Source organism: Camelus ferus, chromosome X (assembly GCF_009834535.1).
Source record: "Camelus ferus isolate YT-003-E chromosome X, BCGSAC_Cfer_1.0, whole genome shotgun sequence".
NCBI lineage: Eukaryota > Metazoa > Chordata > Mammalia > Artiodactyla > Camelidae > Camelus > Camelus ferus.
Window position 1 is genome coordinate 72,873,005 of NC_045732.1, and position 22,934 is coordinate 72,895,938.

Sequence of the window (22,934 nt, forward strand, 5' to 3'; positions counted from 1 at the left end):
AGTCTAGTGAGGGACACAGACATGTAAACAAACCATTGCAATGCAGTGTGCTACCTGCTGTGGTAGAGTGCTATACTAGGTAGATTGGGGTACAAAAGAGGCAGTGTTCTGGTTGGTCTGAGGGGTGGGGGAGGTTGTCAAAGAAGGCTCCACAGGGACACACTAGGCCTAGTCTTGAAGGATGAGGTGTTCATCAGGCAGATAAGGGACTCTGAGGCATTTGGGGCAGAGACAAGAAGTCATGAAAAACCACATGTTTGGAAAAGTAAGAGCAACTTGGTATGGTTTGCCCACAGATACAAAATAGTGCAGGGCTAGGAGGTGGGGCTGGGCAGGGGCTTTAGGTGAAGAGCCTTGCATGTCAGGCTGGAAACTGCATTTTATCCTATAGTGGTTAATGAGGAGTGTTGTGGTCAGAGTCACCATTCTAGTGACAGGATGGGAAATAGGTTGAATGGGAAATAAAAGGAGACAGATCTTTTAAGAAGGACAAGAGGAAAGGAGAGAAATATTTTCATTTAGTTATTTTATTTTTTTAATTTTAATTAAAATCTTTTAAAACTGTGGTAAAAATATACCTAACACAAAATTTACCACCTTAACCATTTTTAAGTATACAGTTCAGTGACATTAAGTACATTTATGTGGTTGTGCAACTGTCAACACTTGATCTCCAGAAATTTTTCATCTTTCCAAACTGAAACTCCTTACCCATTAAACAATAACTCCGTGGCAACCACCATTCTACATTCTGTCTCTACAAATTGGACTTCTCTAGGTATCTCATGTAAGTGGAATCATAGACTATTTGTCCTTTTGTAACTGGCCTATTTAGTTATTTTAATTTTAAAATAAGGAAATTCATGTTTGTGGTTTAAGAAAATTCCGAATAATACCAAAATGTGCAAAATGAAAAGTACAAACAAGGAATGGATGGTAGATTTTGTTAAGGAGATTTTCAATGAAGCCCATTTGGAAACTAACATTTGCTAAGTATATGCCGTATGACATGGTGTTGAGTGCTTTACATACATAATTTTATTTGCCTCTTAGGACATATGTGATTTCGTTTACTGATCATACTTTATCATTTACTCATCTACAGTCCCCAGGGAGAGGGATCTGACAATAAGTAGGCAAGCAGTCAGGGTTACTGCTGTAAAGACTAGAATGTAGAGAAGAGCTTGTGTGCCTGTGAGAGAGCTGGAATATACTCCAGGAACCAAGGAAGCCCAGCCTTCAGCACTGACCAGGGCAGAGCAAGGCAGAAGGAGGTTATTAGCCCAGGTGGCCTTGGAGTTGCCAGGACCCTCCTCAGACACACTGGTTCCTGAGCTTGAAGGACTTGTCAGACATGCTCCCTGGTGGGGTTGATGTTCTTATCAAGCTTTCTTTGGGTTGACTTAAGAACTTCTAGGATGGCTGCAAGAAACTTCTGAAAGTATCTTGGTCCTCCAGTAGAGATACCAATTAATATATGTCATACCTATTGCTACATTAGCCTAGACTAGCATTCTTTAAACTATATTTCATGGAAACACTAGTTTTCTCTAAGATGTTAAATTAATACGTAGTTATCAAAAAGAAACAAATAAAAAACCACAAAAAACCCAGGTCAAATACATTTGGAAAATTTATACTAGATGCTTCTCCTAAAAAGTCATAGCACATATGAGCTTATTAAAACCTCTGGGAAGTCCTATAATAAGTAAGAAACCTGTTAAACATTTAAATCACTATTGCCCAAACATTTTGGCCACAATACTTTTTTCTTTTTTCCCTAGCGATATCGATGTATAAGTGATGGGACCCTAATATTCTGTGGAGCCCAGAAATGCAGTTTAAGTAGGTAGCACCTTGACTAGGCTATCTCAGCCATCCAGGAGTTGAGAGAGGTTGCTCTGAGGCAGTATCCCAGATACATACGCTTCAAAACTGAGCTCAATAAGCAAAAAGTTAAGGAGATATCCTCAGCTTCGAGTGTGATTAGACTATCTCCAAAATGCCTGGGGTGACGGTTTCTTCCAAAAGGTTTAACTAAATTTCAATTCCATAAGTTCCAGGTTTTTAAACCTCTTATGCAGAGCCAGCCTACCACTTCCTACTTCCCACTCCAGTTGCATAACTATTACTGACGCTTCAATAATCTGTGACTTCCTAGGCTACATTTTCTCTTATGTAGGTCTCTGAAAGACATACAAATTGATATGAATTTGGAAGGAAGATGAGGAGAAAACCACCTTCCAACTGAATACAGGCAATGTGAATAGCAGTTCACTCTCCTCTGTATAACAGAAGTCCCCAGAAATTTATGAACATTGAATTCCATTGTGGACTAGAACAGCATGGGATTATCAGTCCACTTTAGCAAAAAATGTGATGTACTCTAATGTCCTTGCTTGAGTGACTAGAACACCCCATTCTGGACAGACCTAATGACAGCATAAATTCTATGTTAAAAAAAAAAAAACCTCCAGAAATATAAATTCAGTCTTCTAAACATAAGGTTTATCATACTATAAGGAATAAAGATGCTAATGACCAAGGTCCACATCATGCTGTAAACATCAAAAATATACCATAGATTGCCTAGTCTTTCCAGGTTTCGTGGGATATGGCCAGCATTCCGTGGGAAGCCTGTGGCATAATGATAAGAACACAAACCTTGGAGTTGGATAAACTAGATTTAAATTCTGACTCTGAAAATGAATACTTCTGTTATCTTAGCCAGTTATTAAAATACTGTAACAATACCTATCTAAATAGGGTTATTTTCACATAATGTATGTAAAATACCTGGCATAATGCCATACACATAGTAATAATAATAATAATGATAGAAGTATTGAATGACTACTTAATATTGGCTCATTGTACTAAGTACTTTATATACATTGTATAAAGTAATGTATCCAACACCATCTTGTGCATGGGCCTTCATAATTCTGGATTTGATCATGGATGTGTCACAACTTTGGAGCTGTGATGGCATTCATTGTTTTGAAACTGGATTCTCAAAAATATCCACAAATGTATGCCAACGTCCTGCTCCCTATCTTTCCTTGACTATTAAATCTCCAATTGTGACCCAAATTCACCTCCTGGATCTGGAGGGATCATCTTTGACTACTTACTCACTATATTACACTTCTCTTCTGTACATTATCCCCATATCTTTGAGCAATGACTCCATGTCTATACCTGTTATAGCAAAATATGCTAGATAGTAAGGTTGCCTTACTACCCTCATTGGACTTCTTGTAAGATTACGTATTTTATTGATTACATATATATCAAGAATACTCCATTCTACACCAAGTGTGGTTTTCATCTTTGTATCTTCCAATTCCAACCAGGCCCGCTGCTGATCATTAGACATGAATATCTGACAAAGGTTCTAACAGCACAAATATTCTTCAGAACAAACTTAGTTCAATTTGTGTCAAATTCCTGGAGAAACTCTGAATAGAGGTCTGAATCTGGATTCTTATGCTCAGAACATTAGATTGTAAGTGCTTAGACCTTGTAGTGGTTCTATCTTGGTTTTTCTGCCTAGCACCCTCTCTTCTATTGAGGAACTGCTCCTCCTCCTCTCCAATCATGTGATTCTTGAGAGAGAGCTGCTAGGCATAGTGCTCTCACTGGCCACAAGGTTGGCTTCTGAGCCAGGCCTTAGCAAACAAAACTCCATTCCTCTAACCACACTGATTGTTATGGGTTGAGCATGTGACCAACTTAGCCAGTTCAAGTGTTTCCTTAGGGTTTTCAATTTTGAGCTAGAGAAAACTGGTCTTGCTTTTTAGGTCAAAAATCTAGAAGAAGAAAGGGAGCTACAAGCAGTTATCATCCCTGCCATAAGGAAAAACCTACCTCATTAGAAGAGAATGAGGCCAACAAAGAAAGGGTACCAAAACCAAAATATGGACAGAGATATTCCTGATAGCATCATTTGAAGCTCTGGTCCGGTTATTCTAGATCTACCTAAGATTTCCAGTTATATGAGCCAATATTTCCCTTTTTCTCTTCAAGTGACTTTGATTTGGGATTATGTCATTTGCAAATGTACTTTCTCATAACTTCCATTGTCTATCTGGTTGCCTGGCTCTCTCCATACCTCAGATATGTTCTGTGTTCCAGCAGCTCCTTCTCCTTTTATATAAACAGGACCTCATTTCATACCTGGCTCTCTGTGGCCACTACCACTGAGCACCAATTCAGCAGTATTAGACTCCGTTGGTAATGGAGCAGACATTTTGAAAGTAGCCATCTAGTCAAGAAATTGCTCTTCAACATCAGGGTCATGTGAAGTAGGAGCAGATAGTGTTTGCAATGAAACAATGGGGCATCCTAATAGGGAACATATTACAATAATGAGGAAATTCAGAGGTGGACAATGCTCAGAACATGAACATTAGAAGTTAAAGTTGAGACAAATGTAATTTTCAGTTTTTTTGTGCCCTCTAGTTATTCTAGTTATCTCTAGTTAGCTATTTACCTAGTTACCCTAGTTATATCTAGTAACCCATAGTTATTCAAATAAGAAAGGAGATGTTAGAATTGAGTGGAATGTATATTTTGGATCCTCTTGGCTCACTCCAGTTATTCTGGTCATCTGTAGTATGTAGCTATTAGTTAGCTTGTTACTAGTTAATTATATAATTTATTCTTTCTAGTTTTCTATAATTCTCATTCACTGTTCTGATAAGAAAAAAAAGTTAGATTGGAGAGGAATGAGGTATTTAGCTTCTTATTTTACTCTAGTTACTCTACTTAGCTCTAATCAAGACTAATTATGTCTAGTTACCAACTCCAACAAGAAATAAGAATTTAGAGTTGAGAAGATAAAGTATCATTCTGAGCCTCTTGGCTTACCCAGTTATTCTAGTCAGCTAGTTACTGGTTAACTTTCTCCTCTATTTTTCTAGTTTTCTACTAGTTCTCACTTATTTTAACAAGAAATAAGAAATTAGATTTGAGAAGCTTTTTTTATTTTTAGTTTCTTGGCTTCATCTAGTTATTTCTAGTTACCTCTAGTTACCAAGTTACCACAAGTTACATCTACTTATCAATATTTGTTCACTAGGCTTGTTTACTTTTCTTAGGGACACAGCTGAACTATCTTTTCCAGTCCAGCTTTGTCTAAGTGGAGCCACCTGATTGGTTTTCCCCTCTGCAATGCGAGCAGAAGTGATGTGTTTCATCTGGGCAGAAGTAGGTAAGAGTGGATGTTTTCTCCACACTTTCTTTCCCCTCCGTGATGACTCAGAGACCATGTGATGAAAATGGTGGTATTATAAGATTGAAGGAGTTTGGGTCACTGAATGACTTGTTGGAGTAGAGGCTCCTCTGCCTCTTTCTGACCACATTGGACTTGAACTTGAATGAACAACAACAAAAAAGCTTTACTGAGTTAAGCTACTAATATCTTGAGGTTTGTTGCAGCATTTAGCCTATCCCGACAAATTCACCCTATCATAGTACTTATTATACTCCATTGTAAATTGCCTGTTTTATTTTATATCTATCTCCTCCATTAAGACTGTGAGTTCCTTGAGGTCAGGGCCAGTGTCTAGTTATTCATTATTGTATTACTAGTGTTTAGTGCAATGTTAATAATTACAATCATAGACATTATTGCAAGAGTATAATAAACAAATATATATGCACTGACAGGATCCCCTTTATTGTCTCACTAGTAAGGATCACTCTTAATTAAAGAGGAGATGTGAATTCTTTACTAATGGAGCCTGAGTGCTTCTCCCTTAAGTTTTAGTTGTAGGTAGGTAGAAGAGCTTTGTAATGAATTTGATCTAAATGATAAGGTTCAAAGATCAACCAGTAGCTTACTCACAGTGGATTTGGAGACCCTTATTCTACATACTTGAGTCACATCTTAAGTTGCTTACAAGCAGCCAGCAGAATTTTTCTAAAAAGCTGAATTTCTTTTATGGAGTCCATAGATGTCAGTATAACATAAAACAAATATACTGAAAACTGGCTTCATGGGATGCAGTGTGCATAGCAAAGATATTTTGAAATTCACATATATGGGAGTCTATGAAATTGCAATGTGATTGGTCATTCTGGATAAAAATCCAACCAACCAACCAAACACAGTCAAACTAATATTTGGCAATATGCAACCAAAAAGATCTGGTTATTTGAGAGAAATTTTCATTTTCACAAGTTGAGCAATCATATATAAAAAATGAACTTAATGTTTTAAAAATGAATGTTTATAATCCTCAAGCAAATTTAACTACAATCTCACCAATTTCTAGCACATGTTTTGAAATGTGACAGGCATTTTCTAAGCTGGTAGGAAAAAGAAACTTGCACTGTTAGGCGGAAACGTTTTTCGTTGAGTCTTAGAAAAGGTCACTGAAAAGATTTCTGAGAAACTTCTAGAACATTCAGGCTATGCCACTTCCTGAATCAGTATGTCCAGTTGAAAAAGAAACTGAATCCAAACAAAACAAAACTGGGGGTTATCTCAAGGTCTGCTTCATGCTAAATAACCATTTTGCTCTTATTTTTCAACTATCCTATTGGCTTTGATGCAACCAGAGTATGTGAGGTATTACATACAGATTGCTACAGGGCACTGATCGACTCTGCTATAATTCAAAACACTGGGTATACTTGTTTTCACAGTTCTACAAATATTCTTATAACAGATCTCCTAAGGAAAGTGCAGAGTGACAGGCAGCTATTGTGTTACTGAAAGACAAGATAAGGTTACAATTTTCCAAATGAAAGTTTTTAGTTATAATTGCATATGTAGCACATTCCTTAACCCACTTACACAGAAGACGTTGCTAATTACTTCTGAGAGTCAAAAAGGGACAATCAGGTCCATATTCATACGCTAATAAGCACTGCATTATTTAAACCTGTTTTTCTTTTTAAACTTTGAGAATTGAGCAGTGACGATAGAAACATATAAAAGTAGTAATTGCCTTCTTTAAAGTGCAGCTTTTCACATAAACACATTTCATCTAGCAGGTTTAGTAGCGACTTTTCAACAGTAAAATTTGGTAAATAAACCTTATTTTCCCTTGTAGAAATAGCCCTTAAAATACAGAATATCAAGTTATCTTAAAACCATCTCTAAGGAGAGCGAAGTTTGCTACAAATGCTACAAACTTCCCCATTTCTTATTTTTGAAAGCCTGCCTTCCTAGAATATGCTAGAATCTCCATTTCTTTTCTTTTTTTCCTTTTTGGAAAAAAAATTGAACAGGAAGAGGAGCAGAAGGTATCCCCATATTTTTGTTAATTGACATCTACTAGACTCCAGAGAGATTGGGGAACATGGCTATTTTAGGTGCTGGAAATTAATCCCAATAGATCTCGCAGAATCTCTTGGTTTTGAGATGTGTCTCTCATGGTGACTGTTCAACAATAGGCTAATGTTTGACATTTCTTAGGTGAGGTGGCTGAGGGTTAGTAAAAATCAAACCCTAAGAAAATTACTCCGTGACTTGCTTGAGGGGTAGATTTTAATTTACGAACTTTATCAGAAAATAAACAATCATGAAATCCAAACGAAGTCACACCTTAATCAGGGTGTTTTGTGGTGTTCAGGTCATACTGCACATTGATTATTTGTCATATGATGTTGAGCACTAGCTCATTATTGAACATAAGCTATCACATCTGCATCATGTCAATTTCACTGAGCGAACTACACTGCTGCTTCTGCACGATGTTTAACATCCTGAAAACACTCGTCTAGTCAAAGTAAAGATGAGCATGCCACATACTGCTGTGAGATTTCTTCACAATCAGGACTCACAGGAGATAGAGTTGTGAGTTCTTCTGATACCTCCATTCCTCATTTACCTTGCACAAAAGGCGAATGATTCTTATGCATACCAACTCACAGTGCAACCTTGGGTGAGTCATTTAACCTTTTCTGCCTGAATTTCTTAATCTGTCAAATACCTGTCCCACAGGATTGCTGTGAGTGTCAAATGAGATAATGGTTGTCAAAGGGCTTTGTAAATCACACTGTTGTAAAAGTACAATGTTTTAATAGTAATATCATAATAATAATAGTAATCTATTAAAAAAATGGATGTGGCTTTTGTTTCTGCTGCTTTGTTTTTGCCTTAGAGAAGCTAGGCATTTGCCTTCTTGCCCTTTAAAAAAATCAGAAATTCTGAATCAGTTTATCTGCCTACTCTGTGTTTATGAGGTTGTTCCAAGGCGAATTGCTGTTTAGCAAATTGCACAAGCTGTAACCTCCAGTTCAAACCAGAAATAAGTTGGAAGGTGTTCTCTGTGGCCTTTGAAGTCTGGTAAAAGTTCTTTCTGTACAGGACAGGAGAACATGGTCAGAGCTGAACTACACATGCAGCTTCTGTCCAACATGCCCCGTATGCAGGAAAAGCGAACAAAGAAACCATCACGTTTTGAACTTAATAAGGAGTTTGAGTGAATGAAAAAGGGTTACCTGTCACCTTTGCTTTTCCCCATGAAATAATCCCAGATACTTGTCAATTCTGTAGTGAAGCCCAGGTGTCGTATAGAAATCCTTTCAAAGAGATAATGAAAAACATAGATTGTGTTCTATTATATAAAAAACATATAAGGCTTTGTAACCCATGAATCTCAGTATGCAATATATTGTTAGATCTGCATGAAAATATTTCCTTGGAAAGCAGATTTTACTGCTGACCCAAATGCTATGATTTTCCAGGTGCCGAGTGAGCCTGCTGCCCTCAGAAATGTGACTTTCCACTAGTTGACCACAATCTGCAGGTTCCCTTTTAGTCAGAGCTTCTTTCCAGGACATTATGAATTTTACTCTTCTCATAATTTTTCTTATTCATGTACTGCAAGTATTTGTGTCTTATTCAAGATTATACAAAACAGAACTGTTATTTACAACTGAATGTGTTAAGAAAAAAAAAGATGATCTTCTGACAGCCTAAGAGAAGTGATCCTTCTGGGCTAAGGGCCTGCAAATCTCTGTGTCAGTGGAGCAGGGTTGGCTCATGAAAAAAAATTTGGGGAAAGAGCCTGGGGTTACTAAGAGCCCCACAGAAGGGGTGAAGCTTGGACACTAAAGAGGCCTCACCTACTTCACCATTTTCCCCCTTCTAGACATTCAAAAGAGACATTTTATGATTGCTGTGACCTTGGAAAGACAGGATTGCACAATTGCACACACCTGTTACAGAGCAGTCCTCAGAAGTTTGCTTCTATCAGGCATCTGGCCAACTTAAAAGAATTTTAATTGAGAAAGAGGGTTACGCTGTAACATTGCTCAAACTCTCCTCTCTGAAGCCCAAGCAAAAGGTTGTTCAGTCAATCAGTTGCTTATCAGACCTATCTTAATTATACCTTGGAAATCAGTATGCAAGTTAAATTATCGTTGTTACTATACTGTCTGAGAAAGTGTGCACTGTGTCTGTTCATTTCTGAAAGGAGATTTTCTTCATCTTGAGAGTCACAGCTGGAGCATGACTAAACCTAACACCAGCCAGGAAACCTCCTGCTGTGTGCAGTTTCCTAGCTTCCAGCATAATTATGCAAATCCATCTTTGACATTAGAGAAAGGCCGATGACAATGTCAGGCAAATGTTATCCAATTTTCACTTAGTCCCATTTTAGGTATTCACAGAGCTGATGTTCAAGTGCGAAACTATGAAAGTCATTTAAATGTCTAAGGGAGTTTCAGTTTGGTTCCTGCTACCGGAGGGTGTCAATTAAAAGGAGAAACTCCTCTGCACAGAGGCTTCTCCACTTCTAGCTTGTCAGCCAGCAACAGTGCTTCCGGTTTTCTGATGATTCTTATTACACTTCCAGGCAGCAGTTTCCATGACACTGACCACTGTGAACCCTGCTATTCTGAAATTCGGTTGCGTCTGAATGTAAAACAGAAGCACCTGCAGCCAGAGTTTTATCGGGACTGTTGTGTTTTGTTTATTTGTTTGGTTTATGTAGCTCTACCCAGCACAGCCACAACAGTCTAGGAAACCATAAACATGATGGGGCTTTTCACATAGAATAAAAAGGCTACAGAAATTTGTTGTTATTGGTTACAGAGGCTACAGAAATAGATTTGTGGATAGGATGAGCTGGAAACATGACCTAGAATGGCCTCTACATTCTGCATATGAGTTACCAGAAGCCTGCAGTAAAGAACTTGTCCAAAGCCTCTATGTAAATCACTGACATAGCTAGGAGGAGAGCCCAGATTTTCTGACATCCAATCTGTGTTCATTCTACTATATTACTTTGTTTCCAAGAGATGTTTGAGTGCTAGGGTCCCCGACCTTTCATAGAGGCAGTACAGGCATTTCTTATGCCATGAAATCTGGGAGGTTTTCAGAACTTCTTGGGAAAGACCACAATTCAAAGCATTACTTGTACCAATGCAGGAAGCTTGGATATTTGCCCAGTGACAATGGTGAGCACAAAGAGCAAATGACCCAGATGATGTTTTTAAGAAAGCTGATTACAGAATATTCCTACAATCTAGAGAAAATCAGTTGGCTTTGAGAGACTCTGATGACCTCACTGAAGTAGGTTTCTTTGTTTGGGCAGGCTGGATTCCATCATAGCTACTCCAGCTTTGGGATCCAGGAAGTCTGAAAAATATGCACAGTCCATTAAGAAGTGTGTTATGGCTTTTCAGGCCTTTTCATAGAGTGACTTGGGAGATTACCAGGGCTTTAAAACGGTGCAGGCCAGAGAACAAGGAGGGTGAAGCAAGAGGGATGGAAGGGGGAAATGAGACCAATATGGATGAGAGGATAATAAAACAAAAGAGAGATGGAAGAGCAGGAATTCAAAGAAAGGAGGCAGAGATTTGAACTTAGTTTCAGTAATGGGCTTGCAGACCAGTTGAACTCTTACTGCTGAGGTAGGAATAGCACAGTGAGATTGGTAGATTCTATGAATACTATAGACAGGATACAGGATGTCAAAGACTGGATGTTGTGTAAAAGTAGAGTTGCTGATAAGCCAAGCTCTGATACCAAGTCAAGACACTGTGTCTCTAAGTCTGAGCAAAAGCAAACAAAAATCAGACTTGGAAGGGACAAATCTGATAAAAGAATTGATAAAGAGAAGCCAGGACACTTAACATTTAATACTCAAGTTTGTAGTGTTCTGTGTTGGTGATAGAGCAAGCCCCAAGTAAGGAAGACAATGTATGTTTCTGCAAACAATTTTATTTCTAACATCTAGCATAGTACCTGGCACAAAGTAGGAATTTGATAAATGTTTGTTGAAGGAATGAATTTATTAAAATAAGTTCTCTTAAAGACCTATACTTCTGAGTTGAGTGATTGTCCATAGGGACAGAAAAAAAATCCAGAGGATATGTAGAATGAGAAGAATATGGCAGAAGGATGTGGGGATTGAATTTGAGGGCATAACTTGGTGGGGCCTGGACAGATGCCTAAAAGGTAGACTTAGTGGAGCTTATTATTTTGCTGAAGGCAAACTTTGTGTTTTCTTTGGTATAAAATGAGATGATGTCCCTTTGTGAACTTACTTTGAAGTTTGGAGTATCAATGTAAATATGAATTATTATCATCATTGTGCACCTTAGTTGAGTCAAGATACGTTTGTTCTTTCTGATCCATTCCCTTGGGGCTTTTGTGAATCCAGAATGGGTGTGGGATATATACATAGATTTGATAAATCTCAATGTATTTCTTCTCTTCCCCATATGAAAAGGACTAATGTGAAGACATTTCTTGTTAGGCTCATATGTCACTGCTTATATTGACATAAAAAGAGAGTCTTTAATGCCTTTATGATCAAAGGGCACAAACAGAGTCACTTAGTTACCGTGCCAAAGTATTTATTGGTCATGAAAATTCAAAAGCACCCTGTTCATAAAAGAGTCTCCCACCCCCTCAATTGTTTGTTTCTCTGTGTTTTCATGGCAAATTGCAAATTGACTTCATATTCTAGTTTAATTTAGGCTCACCGGAGCTATTTAACAAATGTGTAGTAAATGAATGAATGAATAGATGAACTCAGAGGCAATTATACAATAAAGGATATATTTAAATGTCTCACTGGTACCCATTAAAGAAAGAAAACAGTATCATAACCTTCCTTTCTCCAGTCAGCTTCTTATAATCCCAGCTGCTGGGTCATAATGTCCTTGGACTGTTTGAAAATGAATCATTTCAGAGCATTAATTTTTTAAAAAAATCCAAATTCTTGCTGCTTGGATTACTGGTCCTTCATAGTTTAGCCTGGTATGTTTGGCTTTGTAGTCTGCCTTCCTTAGTTACTTAACCATTAACTTTGTGCAAGTTATTTAATCTTTAATATCTTGGTTTCCTTCTCTGTAAAATTATAATGACAGTCTCTATTCTGTAAAGTTATTATGAGGCATGTATGATGTTAAATGTAAGTCATTTTATAATAGGGCTTGGCACACAGAAGGTGCTTGATAAATGTTTCCTGTTATTATTTTTTCCATTATTATTATTATAAAGATTTTTATTAGCAGATAGATAGAAGTCTCAAAGAAGAGCTGCTTGTTTGTCAGGAAAGATGGTAGGTCTGTTTTTGGCAGGCTGAGTTTAATATGCTGGTAAAATACTCTCTAGTGCCATCCAGCAATTTGTTTTAAACGTACAGTGGTATCAGTAATTGAATTGTTGAGAGAGAGAGACTAAGGAGAAAGCTGTACAGACATGAGATATGAAGCTAAAAGAGAAAAGAGAATACCTCGGGGGAAAGTATAGAAAGAGGAAAGGACGTCAGGCCTCAACCTTGGAGAAGACCCACATTTATGGAGCCAGAGAAGGATGTACCAAAGCTCGTAAAAGTAGAACTAGAATACCTCCACAAAACTCAAGGGAGAAAATAGCTTTTAGAAGGGTCAAGTGTTTCAAATACTTCTGCAGAGAAATCAAGGATGATTAGATTGAGAAGTCTATTCATTTTTGTGAGATTGCTTTTTGGTAGCAAGGATTGAGTTTTATCAATATTTACATTCATTTTCCTAGCATACTGCCAGACTCATGGTAGGAGGTCAATGTAAGCCATTAAAGAAGTGAGTGAAAAGGACATTGGAAAGAGGAGTTTCCATGACAGAAAACAGATTGCAAAAGGTAAAGAGTAAATTGGATGATGAGAGGATGGGAGGTGCCAGTTGAGAACATGGTTATAATACAAGTGGGAGAATTAGGTTGATAACTGAAAGAAGTCACTGGATAAACAAAACGCCTTTAAGAAAATGTGGAGGTGATGGGACAAGGCATGTTTTTATGTAGAGAGAAGATAGAGAAAAGAGATTGAATCTGCACTAGGAGAAGGAGCGAATGGTGGAACACGGATGGATGTAGAAACAAGATGGGAAGAAGAGAGTCCAAGTGAGACACTTCATCCTCTGAGTGGGAGGGAAGTGTGGCAAAGGTGAAGTTTGAAGATAGAAAAGGGGACATGAGAGATCTCACTTCAGGTGGTTTAAGTATCCTTGGTGTTGGAGAGGATGGATGGGGCTGAGGATTTGAACAGGAAAGATTAAGAACAACTTTATAGAACATTCCATCTTTCATCTGTGGTGTGGAAGAGTAGGCCACTTGGCCTTAGCCTTTGGTTAAGGGTTTCATGTATTCCTGGAGTTCTGAAATTATTTTCTAAGAAAATTTGTATACTTGTAAGAATTTAAGCCATTAATACCAAAACTGGAGGAAATATAGATAAGTCTTTTAATAACCAAGCAGCACTTTTAAAAATTGGTGTACCATCATGTCAAGTTCAAAGAATGTTTGTTATTGTCAGTAGCCATTTTGGCAGAGTGTAATTAATTTTATTTCATTTACTCTCTCAACACTAAGGCAATAACATTTTAAATCTAGCAAAGAGATGGTTTAGTGTTTTCAACACAATAATTCAAATGAGTAAATTACTGTTTTATAGCCACACACCTTGCAAAAGTAACTATCACATTTGTAGCCCTGTGGATTCCAGGGTTTGAGTATAATCAGCCTTTGTTAAACAGCTGTTTAGTAAGGTTTTGTTTTTGGTTTTTTTTGGATTTGTACTTTCACTTTTTTGCCTTTTTTTTTTTTTTTTGAGAAGGGAAGTTTTCACTCTATGTCTGCATGGAAGCAACTGGACTGAATCTGAGCCAAAAGTTTCAACTTGATTTGGTCCATTTTCCTTACAGTTTGGGGATTTTTATAATAGGAAGAAGCTGAACTGATTTCAGTAATTGAATTCTACTCCAGCTAAGAACCACGTGATCATGTAGTCCCCATTTCCTCCAGCACACGAGTAAATTATACTAGGCTTCTAAAATATACAACCCTCATGCCACCCCCAACAACACTATTTTGTAATCATCAAGAGTGTGTGTGTTGTGGGAGTGGGTGAGGAGAATGAGTACCCTAGTATGAGGATGTTTCTTGGAAGAGGTTGCTTAGAATTTCTAGGTGTTTCTTCTGCAGCTGTAGTAGCCACATGAGAAGTACTGCTTTCTATTCTTTGTGGCATGAGAGGATTTTCAGGAAGTATAATAGAAAATTAAATGGCTGTTAACATCTAGATTTCATCCTCAGATTTCATCTCTTTCCTTTTACTTCTCGTCCATTTGGAGCAATTTTTGAACCTCACCATTTTAGGTCTGGATGAAATCTATCTATCTATCTATCTATCTATCTATCTATCTATCTATCTATCTATCTATCTATCTATCTACCTATCTACCTATCTACCTACCTACCTACCTACCTACCTACCTACCTAAGATACTGGGGATTGAACCCAGGACCTCGTGCATGCATAAGCGTGCACTCTACCACTGAGCTATACCCTCCCCCCATATCAAATTTAATACTCAGTTCTTCCTTTGACTCTGGGCTAGCCTGTAGCTTTTGTATTGGCCAGTTTGTAACAAAAGCTATTTTTTTTTTCCTTGTAGTTCCTCATGATTTCTCCCTTACATTCTGCTCTTTGGCAGCAATGGAATTCTTTATAAAATCTTCAATGTGTGGTTTAAAATCTGAACTTCTATTGCTGAGATTTTCAAGGTTTTTTGCTTTTTGTTTTTGTAAGGCAAGACATTTTGATTTTTGAGAATTCATTCATCAAGTGTCAAGCTTATTTTTATGGATTTTAAATTACTTTTTCACATATTTGTCCTTTGTGTTCAGTAAATTTAGGATGGACACTATTATTATAACCCTTTGGGTATGAGTTCCTGAAGCTCAGACACGATCACATTTTATTCATGTAAAGATACAATTTTAACTTTCAAGCACGTAGGTGCAAAGGCTGCAATCAGATAGTTATATCCTGCCCACAGTGAATTTTATAACTGACCAAGTTTCCTTCTTCACTTTAGCCAGTAGGTAGCTTAACACATAATTTGAAACTGACTTTCAAAAACTTCATATATCCACAGGTATACCTTTCTGGTGGCTGATCTTCCTCCTTGTTTTTGTTATTTTCCATTTCCCCAGTTTCTTTAAACAATTTTTTTTCCTTTTATACATGCATATGACTTCACATCCTTGGCGGAAGGAGATGGGTGATAAGTAAATACATACAAAAGGTGTCTATATCAGGGACTTCCTATAACCTTCCAGTTTTCTGGGCGACACTTTAGGAAATTTGTTAGCACTTCCTATAACCAGCATGTCTAAGGATTTTAATGTTTTCCTACTCACTTCCTAAGAGGTTTCTGTACCACCCCATTACTGTCACAGGTGCAAGCATCTCTGGATGAGCCACACTACATATGTCTGGGAAGTTTCCAGCCACATCAACTCTATTATTATTTTACTGAAGGGTCATTAGTCTTAGAGAGTGGTGGTTTGAAACGGAATTGTGGAAAGTGTCTTAACAAGTTAGGGCCACAGCATCTTATAATCATGGCCACTGCTTAGTACTGCTGCAAGTATTACAATTTTCAGAGGTGTCTTGCTGTCAACTCTGAATATGCTTGAATATGCTACTAATTCTTTTGTCCCCTTGACGCATAAATGCTTACCTAAAGTATGGTAATATGAGATTATGTGATACCACTAAGGCTTTTTTTTAAACTTTTATTGAAGTAGAGTTGATTTACAATGTTGTATTAGTGCTAGGACATTTTAAAAATGGATTTTGAAGGGCGAACTCCAAGAATGTTTCATCCTCTTTGAGGATCTGCACTCTATAATCTTGAATCAGTAAGCACAGTATTAATATAATCCTCCAGAGCGAAAGTTAGTGTATCTGAAATGACTTGTAGATTTTTGGGGGTAGGCGCCACCTGTGTTCTGTTGATTCACTTGGTCAGAACTCTCTGTCTGCATATTTTGAGCAGGATTAATATTGGTATTAATTAATCAAAATCCCTTTTGATTTAGGAGACATTTAGCAATACTGTTTCACCGTCTAGAACCCTTTTCTGGGCCATTAAAAATGTCAAATTGAATCTAGTCCAAAGTTTCACTATGGCTTCCATATACAAGGTGATTCTGCAGAATATTATTTAAGGAATCATCAAGCAATATTGAATCTGATGATGCAACTTGGGGTTGTAAGCACTGAGAGATGTTGTTTAAGGTTTTGATATTTACGTTTCTGAACTCAGGGTGGAAATAGGCTTCTTTAGTACTTCAAGAATTTTACACAATATATTGACCTCAGCTAAAATTAGTAAGGTGAGAGATATTAAAATGGCATATATTTGGGGTCTACCAGTGGTCAAGGATGCTGCATGAGTCTTCCTAGCATTTAAAAACTCTATTTCAAAGTAAAATAGAGTATCTCGGCAAGTTTGACTTCACTGAGCATGCAAAGAAACTGTACTAACCAGAGTGTCATCCCTTTCCTCCAACACACAAATTGTAGGAAATGTCACCTAGCTTCCTGGAAGAGGAAAATTTAGTAGGCCCTGAAGGATAAAAGCTGAAACTTTCTATTTATCTGGCAGTCTAGATTTGAGATGTTAATAAGGTCCAAAGTGGGGGAATAGGCTGATGGGGCAACAAGTGGTTAACCTGACCTAGACTGATAAAGAGTGGGTGCTTAGGGTTGGCAGAGCTAAACATTCTGCTGGGGACAGTTTTAGCTTGTACTTCTGACCTCCCTTGTTCTTTTTTTAAAATTAAATACATTTGACATATAGCTGTGTAAATTGAAAGTGTACAATGGGTTACTTTGATACATTTATATACTGTCATATGATTGCCATTGTAACAATGTTTATTACATTATGTGATTATAGTTCAATGTTCAGTATTGCTGTCTATATTCACTATGCTGTGCATTAGATCTCTATGGTCTATTTACTACTCATTACAAGTTTGTATCATTAAACAACATCAATCTTATCTCCCACCCTCCGGTGACCACCATTAGATTCTGTTTTTTAAGGGTTTAAATTTTTAGATTTCACATGTGGTATTTTACAATACTTGCCTCTCTCTGACTTATCTCGCTTAGCATAATGTGCTCAACGTCCATCCATGTTGTCGCAAATGGTAGGATATCCCCCTTTTTCATGTCTTAATTATATTCTACTGTGTATATTTACCACATCTTTTTTAGCCATTCATCAGTGGATGGGCATACAACAACCTGATTAAAAAACGGGCTTAAGAACTAAATAGATATTTTTCCAAAAAGGACATCAAAATGGCCAACAGGTACATGAAAAGATGCTCAATATCACTAATCATCAGGGAAATGCAAATCAAAACCACACGGAGCTATTACCTCAAGCCTGTTATCAGGACTGTCATCAAGAAAACAAGAGACAGCAGGTACAGGCAAGGATGTGGAGAAAAGGGAACCCTTATGCACTGTTGGTGGGAATATAAGTTGGTGCAGCCACTGTGCAAAACAGTATGGAGGTGTCACAAAAAATTAAAAATAGATCTACCATACGATGGAACAATTCCACTTCTGTGTATATACCCAAAGGAAATGAAAACAGGATTTCAAAGAACTATCTGACCTCCCTTGTTTTTGACCTATAAATAGTAATATAACTCTGAGTTCCTGTGTCCCTGACACTTTCACCTCTGGAAAACTATAACTCTGCATTCTTATCTCCATTTTTTTAATACCCAGGCATGATATGAGAATTTCACCCCCACCCCCACCATCTGCCCTTCTTCCCCTGGTAGTTTCACTTCTCCAGTGATCCCTGACCACTTCCAAACTTTGATAAACAGTCACTGTTACTCAGAAGGAAGGGCCTGGGTCCTAAACACTCAATGAAAACATGTCTGGAGCTAAAAAAAAAAAGTTACAGTTCTCCGTGCTATGGCATTCTGTTGCTAAGAGAGATATTCAAATATTTAACAACCAGAACACAATGAACACCAACAGTCAAAGGTGACTGCAAGTCCTAAAAACTTTTAAGACTGTAACTGTGCATATCAGCTGAATATCAGCCTTGGCTATAACCTTTCCACCAGATGAATCCTAAAGAATTTTATAAACATAAAGTCAGTCTTTCACTCATTCATTTAGTAAATATTTATTGCAAGCCTATTATTGTCACACACTGTGTAAAGTACTGGCTATAATAAGCCCTATGAGCTAAAGGAATTTATAAGCTAGTTCCATAATTATGTAAGGATTGGAAAACACCTTAAATTTTCTCTTAAATATAGAAAGATAAAATTCTCCAGGCTGATGGAAAAGTATGGTCCTAATGATTTGGACAATCTAAAAATTATAAGCATTGGGTTTTCATTTTTATAATATCAGTAGGAAAAGGATTTAGGATTTTTTTTCTCCATTCTGGAGCCCCAAAGAGCTATACAGGAAGAGTTGAGTTAACCATATCCATAAGAGTAGTGCCTAGGAAGGAGAGAGTCTCATCTCCCTCACCATGAGGAAAAGACACTTTTAGATCGCTTCTGGATATTGCTGTTTTTCTTAAAGAGGGCTTGTTTCAAACAGCATTATCCTAAGTTTCTTCAAATGGTTTGTTAGTTGGTGAGCAGCTGAAGCTACAGAGAGTAGATGAGACAGAAGGGTGAAAAGACATTCAAGGTGAGCACTGAGGAGAGTTTGCATGCCTAATGATCAAGAATTATCCAGAAATCCTGTGGTGGGGGGCTTCCACCAGGCTGGGGCCAATTATCCAGATGTTGTGGCTGGACTGAATGGTGTGGGAGGATTTACTCTGCAGGAAATAAACTTAATGAATGTTCCCTTTCTTCAACATGTGGTACACTGAGCACATATTCCTCTCAGGATTATATTTTTTTTACAGCAAAGCCAAAAAGAGGCATGAGTCTAATGCTTTTTTTTTTCAAATTAGCATTTACTTTGAATGTCTTCTGAGTAAGTGAAACATGAACTAAAATAACAGGCATTAGGAAACGTCTCCTGTGAAAGAATTACCTCTAAGAACTTTCTGGATATCATAAGAGTTTTGAATATCTTAGCCTGAAATTTTTTGGACACTGACTTATCTTTAAACCATCTCAAAATCCCAGTTTAAAATGGCAGTAGTAAACTGCTCATTAAATGATGCCGGCTACATGACTGGAAATATAGATGGATTGAAGAGGCTGCAGAAGCACATGGGTGTGAGTATAGATAGTGAGAGTTTGTTTTTGCTTGAATTGTTTTGCTTTGTTTTGCTTGCTTGTTATTGAAGAAGGAGAAAATTTGAGAAGCGTTATATATAATAGAACTTTCTGGCATAGATATCGACATCCCTTAAGATGCCACGTATTTAATAAAGGGAGCCATCAATTGTCCGTCGAAAGTATAAGTAATTTTGATCCTTATTTCCTTTTGTCATAAAGTTCTCTTCCCTCATAATTTCTTTTCACCAGTGATGAGTAAAAATGTACGACTTATTTTGTCTGGTTCCCCTCTTGGACAGGTACCATGTTTACTATTGGTAATCCCACTGAATGTTCGGTCAGAGCAGTTGAGAAGGTATAAACAGAGAAGTTGAGAAGAAAAAGGAAGGTAACTTAATCATTGTCTAAACCTCTTTAATTGCCTTGATTGTGCTTTTCAAAACTTATCTATGGAGGAAATTATACTTCTAGGAGTAGCAGTGGTTTCAGAATTCCCCTTCACCTTCTGTATCATGGATGAAATACCTCCTCAGAGGGGGAAATTTTTAAGTAAATATGGTTGTCATGAATCCCTGTGCTAAGTTTGTGGATAAAAACTGTCCTTGCAGACATTTCATCAAGAATAGTAAAATAAATTTAAATGTTTCATTTTTTAAAACACATCAATAAATTTTTTGTACTTCACAAATGATACTAAATAATTTATTTAGTACATCTAAATACCATATATTTGTAAAAACATGACTATTCTGAAAAGATAGAAAGGAAGTTATAACCCTTTTGTTCTTTCCAATTCAGATCATGTCTACATAATGTTAATTTTAATTAACAAATTACATGCTTTGGCCCTTTATGAATATATCAAAGGAAACTAAAGAGTATCCCCACTTACATACTCAAAGTGTTATATTGTTCAGGAATCACTCATTCTATCCTCATAGGTTGTAGCACCACAAAGTCCTCAGAATGACTGCATCTTGAGAGAGAGCATAGCAGTTCTTTTTTGAACAAGTATCCAGTTGTACGTGTATTGGGACTTGTTTTTCAAGCTGGGGAAATCAAAGTGGCTAAGTTTCTTGATTGTAAATCTTCAGGGAAGGGGCTTAAATTAAGTTAATCTTTTTTTTTTTTTTTGGCCCTGACTAACTGCTCAGTATTATGCCAGGTATTACATCTGGAAAGGGAGATAAATGAAATAGAATGCAGACCTGCTTATTTAGAGCTTAGATATTTGGCACCTGCAGATGTCTAGTATATTTGCAAACTGAAATAAACAAAGAAGCCTCCAAATTCAACCATTCTTTCCCATAATGGCTTAGAAGATGCAATGTGTTTGGCTAATTTTCCAAGCAGAATAAAGGACTGCTCTGCTTGACTGAAAATGATGGCTATACAAGTCAAACCTTGATAGTGACAATATATTCCAGTTTTCAAAAAAATGGAAATAGAAATATGAAAATAAAGTTTATTTTCACCAAAATATACCAAAACATGGGCAAAACTTGTAATTTTGTACTGTTTTTAGAACAAAAAGCTTAAAAGACTGAAATAGTCAAGGACAAAATTTCCAGGGACTTCTCTTAAAACTTTGATATTCAAATCATTTTATTTTGATGTGTCTCCCTTGGTATCATCCTTGTTAGTTTTCTTTTCTTCACTTGTTAACTGGTCTTACTCTGCCAGACCTTTAGTTGTCAGTGGTGTTGCATGTGATGAGAGTGGTTCTTCATCATCACTTTCATCGACTGCATACAATCCTGGATGTTTTGCAAGATTTGCAGTTTCACTTTGAAATTGATTTGGCATTGTAATATCTGACAATATTAGAAAATATACCACATAATGATCAACATAGGCTCATTCTAAGTGGAAAGAGATGCTTGAGTAGAGACGATTTTATAGATGGTCAGTTTGTTAGTGAATAATTTGTGTTTGTTTTCACTCATAGCCTCTTAATTTTGGGAACATGGATAATGGAGACTCAGATAATGAAGACCACCTATTAAATCAGCATGAACTCAAACCCAAGTCAACACATGAGCAATTTGATAGGTTTTTGTGACAAGATGGTTCACAGCAACACCAATCAAATTATGTGCTTGATTTCAAGAGCCAAGTGATCTTTTTGAAAAAAATAACTCAACAAAAAACTGTAAGAGTGGGCTCAGTCTGGGGATTTTTAGTTAATACATACTCAACGTGAACTGAAAGGTGATAGAGTACCAAGTCAGTTACACCCTCCTCAACACCTGATACTGGAAATTCCATTAAAAGATTTTGTCGTGGGGGAAGGTATAGCTCAAGTGGTAGAGTGCATGCTGAGCAACAGCAAGGTCCTGGGTTCAATCCCCAGTGCCACCTCTAAAAATTGCCTCACCCTGCCCCACCAAAAAAAAAAAGATTCTATCTCTGACATTTAAAAACAACAACAACAACTCATTAGCCATTAAAAAAGACTAAAATAATGCCATTTGCAGCAATATGGATGGATCATCATTCTAAGTGAAGTAAGCCAGAAAGAGAAAGAAAAATACCATATGATATCACTCATATGTGGAATCTAAAAAAAAAGAAAAAAAAGAACTTATTTACAAAACAGAAACAGACTCACAGACATAGAAAACAAACCTATGGATATTGGGGGTGGGGGAAGGGGAGGGTGGAGGGATAAAATGGAAGTTTGGGATTTGCAGATACTAACTTCTATATATAAAATAGATGAACAGCAAGGCTCTACTGTGTAGCATGGGGAACTATATTCAATATCTTGTAATAGCCTATAATGGGAAAGATTATGAAAAGGAATATACATATGTATATGTATGACTGAAACATTATGCTGTACACCAGAAATTAACAGAACATTGTAAACTGACTATACTTCAATAAAGTTTTTTTTTAAAAAGCAAAACAAATGTAGAAGTGGGGTAGCATAGGATGGTAGACAAGGTAAATCTCCAGTTGGAAAGCCTGTGTTCAAATATAAGCCCTGCCACTTACTGCAGGATGCTGGCTAAGTTGCTTTGCCTTTCTCAGCCTCTCTTTGCTCAGCTATAAAATGTGAGATTTTAATTACACCTATCTGATAGGGTTGTGGGTATTAAATAAGATAATGTGCGCAAAGCACTCAGAATAGTACCTGGCACATGAAAAAGCATTCAATAAATGGCAGCTGTCAGTATTATCAGTCATTGATTTCTTGCTATGGACTAGTTTCAGACTCTTTCCTGAGCTAGAATTGTAGGGAGAGAGATTAAGACAGTGTAGGGTGCGGAGTAGAATTGGGGATTAGAAAACGGTGAGGGGCAAAATTTACTTTCTGAGGATTAGATCTGTCTCATGCATTCCAATTCAATCTTAACTTTTTCTTTTCTCCAGTGTGGAAAAATCTCATTCCAGATGATGC